Source organism: Astatotilapia calliptera, chromosome 15, assembly GCF_964374335.1.
Source record: "Astatotilapia calliptera chromosome 15, fAstCal68.1, whole genome shotgun sequence".
NCBI lineage: Eukaryota > Metazoa > Chordata > Actinopteri > Cichliformes > Cichlidae > Astatotilapia > Astatotilapia calliptera.
The window spans coordinates 14,677,168-14,690,788 of NC_137436.1; the positions used below are offsets into that span (position 1 = coordinate 14,677,168).

General features: G+C 40.5%; 2 long non-coding RNA genes across 2 annotated transcripts; one reads left to right on the forward strand and one right to left on the reverse strand.

The window, feature by feature from the left end:
• The first annotated feature begins 7,329 nt into the window (after positions 1–7,329).
• On the forward strand, positions 7,330–8,444 carry LOC145420499 (uncharacterized). Its single transcript, XR_013901823.1, has 2 exons — positions 7,330–7,490; positions 8,027–8,444. It is a non-coding gene; the product is annotated as an uncharacterized LOC145420499 (long non-coding RNA).
• On the reverse strand, positions 8,134–9,480 carry LOC145420498 (uncharacterized). Its single transcript, XR_013901822.1, has 2 exons — positions 9,397–9,480; positions 8,134–9,190 (listed from the first exon to the last, which is right to left on the reverse strand). It is a non-coding gene; the product is annotated as an uncharacterized LOC145420498 (long non-coding RNA).
• Positions 9,481–13,621: the final 4,141 nt, after the last annotated feature.

The window sequence follows — 13,621 nt, forward strand, 5'->3', positions numbered from 1 at the left end:
AAACAACAGAGACAGTCGGGTGCCCGAGGCCGCTCTGACGTCAGCTGGCCCTGTTAAAGGCCAGGAGATGGGAGGGAGTGACAGGGAGGACAGAAGAGATCCATCCCATACTATCCTCCTCCCTTCTGCCGGGGTGTTGGTGGGCTGTAATGGGGGTTACTGAAAGCTTATGGGTCTTCTGTCACCTCTGATTCCCTTTTATTGGGTGCAGCTCCAGTCAAAGCCTTTTCCAAACACATAAACGTGGCACACATTTTATAGCACTATCGCTCATTCAGGTGGGTTATTTTTCTTTGGCGGACAGTGTAAAGGACAAAGGAGGCAAACACATGCTTGCAATGCATGCAGCTGCCAAGAATGAGTGCTGCCGCCACCGTGTCGGCGTTTTGAGACCGGATGTAATGGACCGAAGGGTGGATATTACTGTGAAATCTTGATCCTGGATAATCTTCCCGACTCTTAGAATGACCACAATCTACAAAATTAACTTCATTTTTTATCCAGTAAGGCTTAAAACTTGAGACTGAGCCTATAAAGTCGGGAGGAAGTGTTTGCGGAGATCACAGAGCGAGGGCGCCGAGAGCAGCTTTCCCCATAGGCTTCTATTTAAACAGAAGTATTTTTGCAACTACAGAAGTCGCCCCCTGCTGGCTGCTAAAACTATTGCCGCTTTAACCATCAAGGTTTTCATGAGTTTGAGTTCAGGACTGCAGGCTGGCCATTCCAGCCTCTCCACTCCCAAATTCTGAAGGTAGTCTCTGCAGACAAGATTTGGATTTGTTTTTGTGGGGCTATGCAGTAATTTTACTTGCCTAACTAATCTGAGATGAAATTAGTGTGTACTTGTTTACCTAAATATTAAGCTAAAATGGGTGCCATTTATGAATTCAATCAAGGATGTGAACTTACCTGAAGAGGACGGCGACAATTAAATGTACAAAAGGAGGAGAAAAAACAGTCTATAAACAGAGTCGTTTTTTAAATGAGAGCAGTTTTTGTGATTAGTGACTGTCACAGCACCAGTTCAGATAGTTTAGCTTGGATTGTTTTCAGCTTGCAAGTCTGTCTGGAAAATCATGAAGATGGACACAGCAGCATCTAATAAAGGTGCTTTAGAATAATTTGGCAGGATATTTCCAACATTACAGCACTACTACCGTCCAAGCTGCAGACACAAAACATTACAGCTGTTAAATTTAGGTTAAAACAGAAGCTGAACTTGAGCATGACTATGATCTGACTCATGAAGAAATCCTAAATAAGTAGAGATCATCTAGCTGTAATACCAGTGAGTGTTCGTCTGCACCCAGCTGTGTGGGTAACACACTTATTTGGTTAATCCGCTGAAACCAAGATATGTCGACATATTGCACTTTCTTGTCACCTATTGCATTCTAGTAATACATTACTATTAATGTATCAGCATATAAGCATTACATTGACTGGCCATTGTGATAGTTACATCTTGGTGGCTCATTCCTCAAAATTGTGTGTGCATACTGACATGAAAGCATCGTTTTGTGGGGTTCTTCATGATGGACACTTGTGTTTTTCCCCACATCCTGAAGGGGTTCTGTTGGACTAAGATCTGGTGACTATAGAGGCCATCCGAGCGCCGTGACATTCAGGAAACTTGCACGAGCTTTGCAGCATGGTGCATTAACCTACTGACAGTAGCAGCTAGAAGATGTGGACACTATATTTACACCTTTGAAGTGTGGAATAGAAATAATCTGCAATCAAAGCATATTTTGACTGATTGTTACAAAATGAAGAGTATATGTTTTGTGTTCCTTTTTTTTAATAACAGAAAAATCAGCACTACCTCCTATCAAAGAAAAATACATAAAAATACTGCCTGATAGTATTTTGTCATTTAGCTTTTACTTTTCATTTGCAGTCGTTTATTATGTGACTTGGTTCCTGATTTTGTTTATTTATTAGGATCCCCATTATCAGAAACACAAAGCACAGGGTTCAAGTTAAAAACACCACGTAATAGTTCAAAACAACATTAAAGCACCAAAAATGCTAAAAGCAGAACAAAAACAAAAGGTACAAAAACAGTAGTGTGTCAGTCACATCTAAATGAAATCCCACAGGTACTACCTTCTTGAATTGACCTGTTTATAAATTAGTTTTTATCAGTTAATCCACTCAGTGTCAGCCAGTTCTTTCTTTTTGTCACAGTGAAATGTTTCAGATCATCAAACGATATCAAATATTAGGCAAAGATAACCCAGTATTAATGATTTCATTTATTAACCCTCTGATGCATGAATTATGAAAGCCTTGGTCAAGATTTTTTTCTTAAGTGCTTTTATTCTTCTCAGGACATGAAAAAAAATGTTTAACTCTTTTTTTTCCAAAAATATGTTTTTTTATAAAGTTATAAACTTGTCCACTCCAGTGGACTACATGCGCCTGAGCACTTAGCATGAAATACTGTGAATTTACTGTAAAAATTAATTACCTCGTGTTCTATTGTAAATATACAAACACTTGTTTGCTTGTATCCTTTGAAAAACATCTCAGCAATTTTTTTGGAACTTTCAACTCATAAGGCCCCAATGTTTAGACGTAAATAACAAAACCAATCAACAGTCCTAGCTGTGAATCCTACACCTGAATATGGCAAACTATCTCCAACAAGAGAAACATTTTTGAGTCTACACAGTTCTATAACGATGCAGGACAGTATTACCAAGCCCTTAGTAGCATGCTGGAAGAAAACACAAACTGACATCTTAGTCTCTGCATCTCCAAACAGTTCTATGTTCATCACACCTAGGCTGTGCGAAAGTTTGCAACGCATCCAGGGCACAATGGCACACAGCATTGCATGCAGATGTATTTGGTCTTCCGTGTGCATGCAACATCATGGCACCTGTTTGCATTTTTCACCTCGGTCAGTTGGGGCCAGTGATATCCTGTGGCAAACCTGACCTCACAGGCTACTTTGGTGACTGCTCTCCACTTCACGGGTTGTGGGGTCCCACTGGGTCTTCCTCTTTTGCATTGCTGGAGGGTGAATCTCTTCTCTTGTTACTGACAGTTCTTTCCCATACAAGTTGGTGTTGTATGTTATATTATCAATTAGATCTGCTGGAAACAGATGTCTGAAGAAATCTATGGGATCCTTCCCCTCCACATTCAATTTCCACTCTCCTAGAAAAGGAGGCAAGTCTCCAACCAAGTCATTGTCTTGGACTTTCCAAATATTTTTGCGGGCTTGAGCATGGTCAGGTGCCATGTACCCATCTCCCACAGCTCCCTGATCATACTGACCTTCCTCTTCATCCTGCCCCTCATCGTTCTCACTTTCTGCATCCTGACTGTCTGTGTCTTCATCATCCGTAGTTCCTATGTCTCTGTTCTGCTCTGGCAGCCACTCTCATCATCACTGGACTTATCACTGAACTCCTCATCACTGCACTCATCAATGAAATCATCATCACTGGAGCTGGATGGAATTTCCTGGACTATTCTGTACGCTGCCTTATTCTTTGCTGCATTTGAAGTCTACAAAATATGATAAAATAATTATTATAGTAACTCAAACTACAGCTGATCTGCACAGAAATATATATTTTAAATGAGTAGCTTATAAATGTAACAATTATATGCTTAATAATAACCAAAACAGTCCCAAAAAACAGTGAGACAATTTATGACTTATGTTAAAAAAATATAGTGGGTAATGCATGATGTCCACTACAGTGGACACATGGTTAATTGTAGTTTTCTACATATTAGACATATCAATTTCTTATTCCAAACAGATAATATCCTTCCCTAGATGTTACTGCATATCATCATATTTTTTTTTACCTGTTGGGCTCTTTTAGCATAGAAGGATTGACAGGATATGCCAGCAGTGGTCGGCAGGGGTGACAGTTTGTCTGCCATCTTTGATTCAGAGGAAATTTACTTGCAGTTGCACTAACTGAACACTGAATTGACCTCAATGGAGCATGGCAGCAGAGAGCACTCTAGAGGCTAATATGCAGTTCCACCATAGAAACCAATGCATTAAAGAGATATGTACGTTTTAGTAGCTGTCCACTCCAGTGACCACTATGCATCAGAGGGTTAAAGGGACCATTATGTGAAAAAGTAATTGCTCTGCCTTGTTAAACAAATTAAGCATACAGTGGCTTGCAAAAGTATTCGGCCCCCCTGAACTTTTCCACATTGTGTCACATTACAGCCACAAACATGAATCAATTTTATTGGAATTCCACGTGAATACAAAGTGGTGTACACGTGAGAAATGGAACGAAAATCATACATGATTCCAAACATTTTTTACAAATAAATAACTGAAAAGTGGGGTGTGCGTAATTATTCAGCGCCCTTTGGTCTGAGTGCAGTCAGTTGCCCATAGACATTGCCTGATGAGTGCTAATGACTAAATAGAGTGCACCTGTGTGTAATCTAATGTCAGTACAAATACAGCTGCTCTGTGACGGCCTCAGAGGTTGTCTAAGAGAATATTGGAAGCAACAACACCATGAAGTCCAAAGAACACACCAGACAGGTCAGGGATAAAGTTATTGAGAAATTTAAAGCAGGCTTAGGCTACAAAAAGATTTCCCAAGCATTGAACATCCCACGGAGCACTGTTCAAGCAATCATTCAGAAATGGAAGGAGCACATGAGGAGTCTTGGGAACGGGCTATAACGAGGATACGATCTTCCACCTCCTGTGCTCGTCTTGGACTTATTCAATTTAAGGTCATACACAGGGTGCATTTCTCTAAGTCTAGACCTTCTGAATTGTATCCAGAAGTGGAAAATAAATGTGATAAATGCCATGGTTCTCCTTGTCACCTTAGCCACATGTTTTTTCTGTGCCCTGAGCTACAAGGTTTCTGGACAAGGTATTTTGCTATTATGTCAACTGTTCTTGGGGTAACTCTTCATCCTTGTCCTCTGATTGCTGTGTTTGTGATTCCTGCTCGCTCACTTACACTTGATTCCACACAAAGGGATATTATAGCCTTCACATCCCTATTAGCGAGACGTCTAATATTGTTGCATTGGAAGTCTGCTAAGTATCCTACTATTTCCCGGTGGCTTAAAGATGTCATGTTTTTTTTAAAACTTGAAAAAATTAAATATACGTTGAGAGGTTGCACAGCCAAATTTTTTCACAAGTGGCAACCCTTTATCTCTTATTTTGCTAGTCTAGAGGTATTGCCTGTTTAAATCTACTTTTGTTACTGGTATATTCCTCTAATATGTTTGATGGTTGTGTTGATCTGTGTGGGACTGGGGGGGGGGGGGGGGGGGGGCGTTGTGTTTTGTTTTTTTGTTTTTTTTGTTGTTTTTTTCATATATATATATATGTATATGTTAATTTACTTAGGAAAATTAAGAAAGGTTGATTGTATTTCGGTAACTGCAAGTACTGTTTTCTTTTTTCAATAAAAATATTTTCAAAAAAAAAAAAAAAAAAAAAAAAAAAAAAAAAAAGAAATGGAAGGAGTATGGCACAAGTATAAACCTACCAAGACAAGGCCGTCCACCTAAACTCACAGGCCGAACAAGGAGAGCGCTGATCAGAAATGCAGCCAAGAGGCCCATGGTGACTCTGGACGAGCTGCAGAGATCTACAGCTCAGATGGGGGAATTTGACCATAGGACAACTATTAGTCACGCACTGCACAAAGTTGGCCTTTATGGAAGAGTGGCAAGAAGAAAGCAGTTAACAGAAAACCATAAGAAGTCCCGTTTGCAGTTTGCCACAAGCCATGCGGGGGACCCAGCAAACATGTGGAAGAAGGTGCTCTGGTCAGATGAGACCAAAATGGAACTTTTTGGCCAAAATGCAAAACGCTATGTGTGGCGGGAAACTAACACTGCACATCACTCTGAACACACCATCCCCACTGTCAAATATGGTGGTGGCAGCATCATGCTCTGGGGGTGCTTCTCTTCAGCAGGGACAGGGAAGCTGGTCAGAGTTGATGGGAAGATGGATTGAGCCAAATACAGGGCAATCTTGGAAGAAAACCTCTTGGAGTCTGCAAAAGACTTGAGTACGGTGTACATTTTAGGACATCGTCAGGTCTCAAGAAAAAAGTTGTCAGGTATCAGACAAAAAATTGTCAGGTCTCAGTTCTCAAAAAAAAAGTTGTCAGGTATCAGACAAAAAATTGTCAGGTCTCAGTTCTCAAAAAAAAATTGTCAGGTCTCAGACAAAAAATTGTCAGGTCTCAGTTCTCAAAAAAAAGTTGTCAGGTATCAGACAAAAAATTGTCAGGTCTCAGTTCTCAAGAAAAAAGTTGTCAGGTATCAGACAAAAAATTGTCAGGTCTCAGTTCTCAAGAAAAAAGTTGTCAGGTCTCAGACAAAAAATTGTCAGGTCTCAGTTCTCAAAAAAAAAGCTGTCAGGTATCAGACAAAAAATTGTCAGGTCTCAGTTCTCAAAAAAAATTGTCAGGTATCAGACAAAAAATTGTCAGGTCTCAGTTCTCAAAAAAAATTGTCAGGTATCAGACAAAAAATTGTCAGGTCTCAGTTCTCAAAAAAAAAGTTGTCAGGTATCAGACAAAAAATTGTCAGGTCTCAGTTCTCAAGAAAAAAGTTGTCAGGTATCAGACAAAAAATTGTCAGGTCTCAGTTCTCAAGAAAAAAGTTGTCAGGTATCAGACAAAAAATTGTCAGGTCTCAGTTCTCAAAAAAAAAAAGTTGTCAGGTCTCAGTTCTCAAGAAAAAAGTTGTCAGGTATCAGACAAAAAATGTCAGGTCTCAGTTCTCAAGAAAAAAGTTGTCAGGTATCAGACAAAAAAATGTCAGGTCTCAGTTCTCAAGAAAAAAGTTGTCAGGTATCAGACAAAAAAATGTCAGGTCTCAGTTCTCAAAAAAAAAATTGTCAGGTATCAGACAAAAAATTGTCAGGTCTCAGTTCTCAAGAAAAAAGTTGTCAGGTAGAACACAAGGTACCATACAGAGAGAAAATCTTCCTGCAGGTGGCGGTGTTGTCATGTCCCACCCAATGACACGACAGCTCCCCAAAAATGAAGCCAAAACGTCTCTATCGCCCCCTGGTGTCTGGCTGCAGTATATACGTCATAAACCCCACCTCCTCCACATTAGCGGATGGGACTGGGGTCAGACTAAAATAAAGTTATTCTCCTCAGATAATTTTTTTCCAAAGATTCTTTCTTTTGTTATCAATAGTTCTCATCACACTGATTGATGTTCAAGGGGTCTCCTCTCCCATAAGTTTGATTCTAATTCCTACCGCGGTGATGTTAAATTGGGGTGAAACGTCATCATAACAGCTTTGACTGGCAGCTGCAGTTACGGAGAAACTTGCGTATCTCTGTTCGGGAATAGCAGATAGAACGTAGGCTCTGAGAGGAGGGCCAGCGTTTACGCTACGAAAACACGACCAAGTGTTTTAACCTGACAGCCTGAGGTGTTCTTCAGTAAACTGGACTACCCGACAGAAGGACCCGAGGCCCTGCTGCACTTTTTCGGTAAGTTAAACGTGTTTGTCAGCTAATCCGTAACTACCGTCCTTAGCTCGGTCCTGAGACCTAGCTAGCTAAGATGAGGACTCGGCTGTCAGGGTTCGTTTAGCTAATCTGTGCAGGTGAATGAATTTACACCGACTAAAGAAATCAAGAGAAACGCTCCGGGCTACTCAGTCACTAATTACTGTTACTGTACTTTTATTACAAGTATTATACTGTAAAATCAACAGGCTGCATCCTGCTTCAGCTCCTGTGCAGAGCTGATTATTAAATATGTGCAAACAACAGCATGTTTTCAGTCTCTTGCCACATCTGTAAAGACAACTTTAAAAAAAAAAAAAAGAAGCTTGTACCTTGTAGCTCTTCATTAATCAGGAACTATGGATTAAAGTACTGTAGTGTACTGTAATACTGAAAAAAATGTAAGAGAACAACTTCAGATCCTGAGTGTGTGAGGACCGAAGAATCAGCTTTATTTCAATTTTGAGGGATAAAATTTATATTTGAGTTGGATGGTTCTGTTCTCTTTGTGATTACAGGAGCTGCCCTCAGATTCAGACCTCAGCACCACCCCGTGACAGCAGACAGATCATCCAACATGTTCACATGTTAACTGCAAAATGAACTGATGAAAACAATACAAAGGTTAAAGTACCACATGTGCTGTAGTGAAAGCTGCAGCTGTTTTATTGATAAAGTTAAAGACAAAAAAACAAAAGGATTAATCACCCATGTAACTGTGTCACTATATATCAGCATTAACAGGACCTCAGTTTTTATCTCAGACCTGCACAGCTTCCGTTTTAAACACTTGATGTACTCAGCTGTATAAAGAGCACGTTTGAGTTTCTCTAGCACAATTAAATAAAACCTGATGAAGGTCAAAGGTCACAGTTTTCTGCAGATAGTGTGTTATTTACCATAAAGTGATTCAGAGTTATTCATACCAGAGTAACCAGAGAGGATCATATCTTTTTAAATATATAACTTTCTACAGGACTGAATATAATATCTTTATGTAAAAGTCCGGAGCCTCTGGGGAGTATCCGAGTATTTATAACATTACACAAACCAAAGGTCTCCATCACAGTGTTCATGAAATGCTGGGTTTATCCATCTTCTGGGGCGGGCCTACGGAGGAGTGCTGAAGATTTCCCTGTGAGGGAGCTGCTGGTGAAGATCATGAGTCCTGCTTGATCAATGCGATGAGCTTCAGTGTTCCTGGTGTTTCTTAAATGATGCCTCTTTCAGTGGGTCAACAGAACTTCTGGCACAGGACAGCTGTGATGAAAGAAAGGGAAGAAGTTTCTCCAAACCTCTGGACCCAGGAAACCCAGCTTGGTCCTGATGGTCTCCCTCACTAGTTTCTCTCCAGGGTGAAGAGATTTAAACAGTTTTAGATCCATTACACTCACAGTCTTAAATGTTAAAATCTCAAAGGACAGCATTATATTTTTGATATTAACAGTAACTCTGGGCTTCTGTGGAGTGTGTAGCCGATCTCATCGCTGTCTAAAAATGGATTTTAAAAAAAACATAAGAAGTGCTGAATCCTTCAACAACACAGACTATTAGAGTAGCAGCTGTCTGTGTGAAGCACTTGCTGCAGGGTTGCGCCATGAATGTATTCAGCTGCCAAGAAAAAGCAGGACTCAGTGCGGGCAACTGCCATGAGTCTGACGATGTTGGGGTGAGACAGTCTCCTAATAAAACAGAAACATCTCCGAATAAAAAACAAAAAAATCACGTTTCAACACTGTCGCTAGCTAGAATGAATTAGCCATACAAAAATAGTACTGATTTGATTTCGTACAAAACTAGCTTTCCTTCTGATATGTAACTTTCACAACATAACCGCAACTTAATATAATACAACTGTGGCAAAAATATGAACAAAAGTTAAACTTACCTTGTGTCGTTAGGAGCCTGCACCGCGGTAAAACTCCAGTGAGGTCAATGACCTTATGCTCTCCCACAGTCACACGTTGATGACGTATTTGGAAATCAATTCGGGTGGGACATGACAACACCGCCACCTGCAGGAAGATTTTCTCTCTGTATGGTACCTTGTGTTCTGATACCTGACAACTTTTTTCTTGAGAACTGAGACCTGACAATTTTTTGTCTGATACCTGACAACTTTTTTCTTTGAGAACTGAGACCTGACAATTTTTTGTCTGATACCTGACAACTTTTTTCTTGAGACCTGACAATGTCCTAAAATGTACACCGTACTTGAGACTGGGGCGGAGGCTCACCTTCCAGCAGGACAACGACCCTAAACATAAAGTCAGGGCAACGATGGAATGGTTTAAAACAAAACATATCCATGTGTTAGAATGGCCCAGTCAAAGTCCAGATCTAAATACAATCGAGAATCTGTGGGGAGATCTGAAAACTGCTGTTCACAAACGCTGTCCATCTAATCTGACTGAGCTGGAGCTGTTTTGCAAAGAAGAATGGGCAAGGATTTCAGTCTGTATTTGTGCAAAGCTGGTAGAGACATACCCTAAAAGACTGGCAGCCATAATTGCAGCAAAAGGTGGTTCTACAAAGTATTGACTCAGGGGGCTGAATAATTACGCACACCACAGGAACAGTGGTGAAGCTTCCCAGGAGTATCAGCCCGACCAAAGTTACTCCAAGAGTAAAGACCTGCAGGTCTCACTAGACTCAGTTAAGGTCAGAGGTCACACAGCTCCAGGTAGGTTGGCATAACTTTTAGACCTTAATAAATGAAGCTATTTAAAAATTGCATTTTGTCCATCATTACAGACAAATGAAAATAATAATAAATGAAATGGGTAATTGCTTTTTCACAGTACTGTTTCAGTACAACGGTGTGCATGAATAGCAGAAGACTTCTCTACACTTAATCATCCACAGGTAGCCAGGATAATCACTTATGCATCACACACACCTACACCTGGCTGCTTTATTCTGCAAGTTTATTACTTTTAATTATTATTATTTTAAGATGCTATGACCAAACAACAACAATCACACCAGCAGTGCGAGGTTTTATTTTTCTAATTAATTTCATTTTTCTGACTGCTGATGAGTTCCAGCAGGATCTGTTGACAAGTATTTGCACATGAGATATGAGCACAGAGGGTTCAACCAACATGACAGGGAGGAAAAGAGAGGGTGAGGACTCTGATGCCCATGGCTGTTGCAATGACATTCAAGCCTTCTCTCCACAGCTGGATGTTTTAGTGCTTGCTGACTCAAGGGACACCGCCATCACCCGAGCATTCACGAGGGAGCAGCCATCAAGGCGTGACATTGAGGACCTTGGGGAGCAGTGCCCGTGAAATAGCTCATTGCAGGTGTCCGAGGAGGAATGCCGGTGCTTCTGCAGAGGACAGTAAAGTTCCTCTAGAGACTAATGTTTCTGTGTAATGCGGCCGACCTTGGGAAGAGTTCTGCTGAGGAGCAGGAGAGTGATGATGCTCCTCCCTCCATCTGATCACCACAGTGAGCAACAGCCACCGTCGCTCCTCACTCTTAGCCCTTTGGTATGTTGGTGAAGCTCGGTGCATGCGTAATCCCATTTTCCAGCTCACTTCCTGCCTTTTTCCCATTGGCGTGTGGCATCCCGGAGCTGTGACCCGTCAAATTTCACTCCAGCTGCTGCAGAAATGTCACGCTGGCCTTAGTTTCTGTTTAGTCTGCAAAGCCAATAATTTTAGGGCAAATTGGCAAAACAGGAAAGGTGGCATTTGGATTTCTGTCAGTGCATCTGATTTGGGAATATAACAGTGTTTGTTGACCAAGTGGTTTAAAGTACCAAGTGCACTGCCTGGCCACCACTGGGATTTAACTAAGCAAATAGGTAGCAGGTTTCCACTGGATAATCAGTGCAGCTGGCAACAAGTTATTTAACCCTAGCCGATGCGGTCAGAAGTTGCTGAGTCATTCCTGCTATTCAGTGCCATTTCAAGGTGGCATTATTGTGTCAAATAATTCAACTTTCTATTATTTTGTTTGTTAAACTGTTAGAAAAATATACAAGTCCACATTCTCCATACAGAACACAGGTCAAAGGTTCCCCCTTGTACAATTTTATTTTTAGCCACTTTTGCTCATGTGATGAACAACAGGCTCATGAGGACAAGACTTTTAGCAACCACATGATCAAAATGACAAATGACAGGTTACACTGTAAATGACACATCAGCGAACCACTAAAACATGATGAAAAGAAGTTGATGAAAGCGTGACGATTACCCTGATCTTGCGTTATCTTCCTGGTTTAAATAAAAGATTTGCATTGCAGGCATTTTATTTTTCAGTATGAAATGGGGCTGCATTTATAGATCATTTTTCTTACCTCAGTTTGCATCGACACTTTGGTCAATTCAGAATCACCAGTTAACCTAACATGCAAACGGACTATGGTAGGAAGCTTGAGAAGACCCATACAGGCACAGGGAGCATATGCAAACACTCCATAGAAAGGTGACAGAGCCAAATAACCAATTATAAAAACCTCAAACAGGCAAGGCTTCTGGGGCATGAAGGTCAGACTGAGAGAGCAAACATAAACTTAGACACCCTGTTAGAGTTGGACCAGCCTTATAGATGATGATAAACACGCACTGATGGGGAAACGCAGTATGCTTCAGAACTGCGTGATGTTACGTCTTGACGTGTCAGGTCTCATGATATTTTTATACCAATGTTAATCTGTGATTGATGCATCTGTGGCCCTCTCACCAACGTAAGATCATCTCCGTCTGCTGCCGAGAGGCCTCGTAGTGTCTGAAATCAGAGCTCTGTAACAGAACCCAGTTACTTTCAACAGCCAGACATCGATGCCACGGTTAAACAAAGGGTACAATACTGAGCAAATACAGGCCTTCGGTTACCCCAGGACCTCTGATAGTTTGTTACCTCACTGAAAACAAGACGGGAACATTTGCTGGCAGAAGAGAGGAACCCTTCCTAGACGACCAGAATTAAAAATCAGCAGGAACTGACGATTTTCACAGCACGATTTAGGAGATTAATTCTGCACATTCATCTCCACTCGGATCTTTTTTTAGACTCCTTTGGGTACATTAGTTTGTCATTTCCAGTGCATGTGTGAATGACAAACTTCCAACTGAAAAGAAAATGGCTCGATCTGCGTTTCTAACATTCAGTTAAAACATGCACCCCACCCCAAGTTTTGAATTTAGATAAATTTTTTGAATTTATCTAATTTTAGCCGTTGGTAGCTTTACTTTTTTTTTTCTCCTTTAAATCGATCTATTGATCTACTAGGATTTTCCTACATAACCATCTTTAAGGTTTATAGAGAATGGTTTGAGCCCAATTGCTTTAAGCTGATAGGAAGAAAACAGAAAACAAATAACCCCTCCTTACAACCAAGGTATGCAGAAGAGCATCTCTGAAGGCACAGTGTTTGAAATAGGGCTATGCGATATGACCAAAGTCTCATATCCCGATATAAGAATTCTATCGTCTTGATAACGATATAAATCACAAAAATGTAAGATTTTCTGTAAATTATGTGAATCTCGGGCAGCTCGACTTGCGGGAAGTGTTTCCAGCTGCACGTCATGTAGCTTGAGTCGAGTGTTTTAACCGATGTATGAAACTATATATTTCTAGACATAAGTTGTAACGGCCGTTTTTATTTTTTAGCACCTGGCGGCTTTTTTACTTCTCATCCGTAAATAATCTGCTCTTTCACGTAATTCAGTTTATTTTGAAAAGTCTCAACAGGATCTTGAGCTTTATTGTGAAAAGTTTGTGGAAAATAACCAAGCGGACACGCGATGGTGTTACCGTCGTAACATAAAGCATAAAAGAGGCGCTTGTCCGACCGTAGTGTGGTTAGATTAAATATAAGAGAAAGAAAGAACTTTGAGAAATTAATATAGCCACTACAGTGACCATCAAAACGATGAAAAAAATATTGCCGTAAACAGTTTATTTTGCGACACCACGAAACAAACGATAGCGTAAAATGAAACTAGACGTTTTTATATCGTCATCCGATATACATTGTTATATCGAACAGCCCTAGTTTGAAATCTTGAAGCAGAAGACCACACTGGGTGCCACATATGATAAATCTCCAAAAACCGTGTCATGCACCTTGTTGAAGCCATGAATAAAAGCAA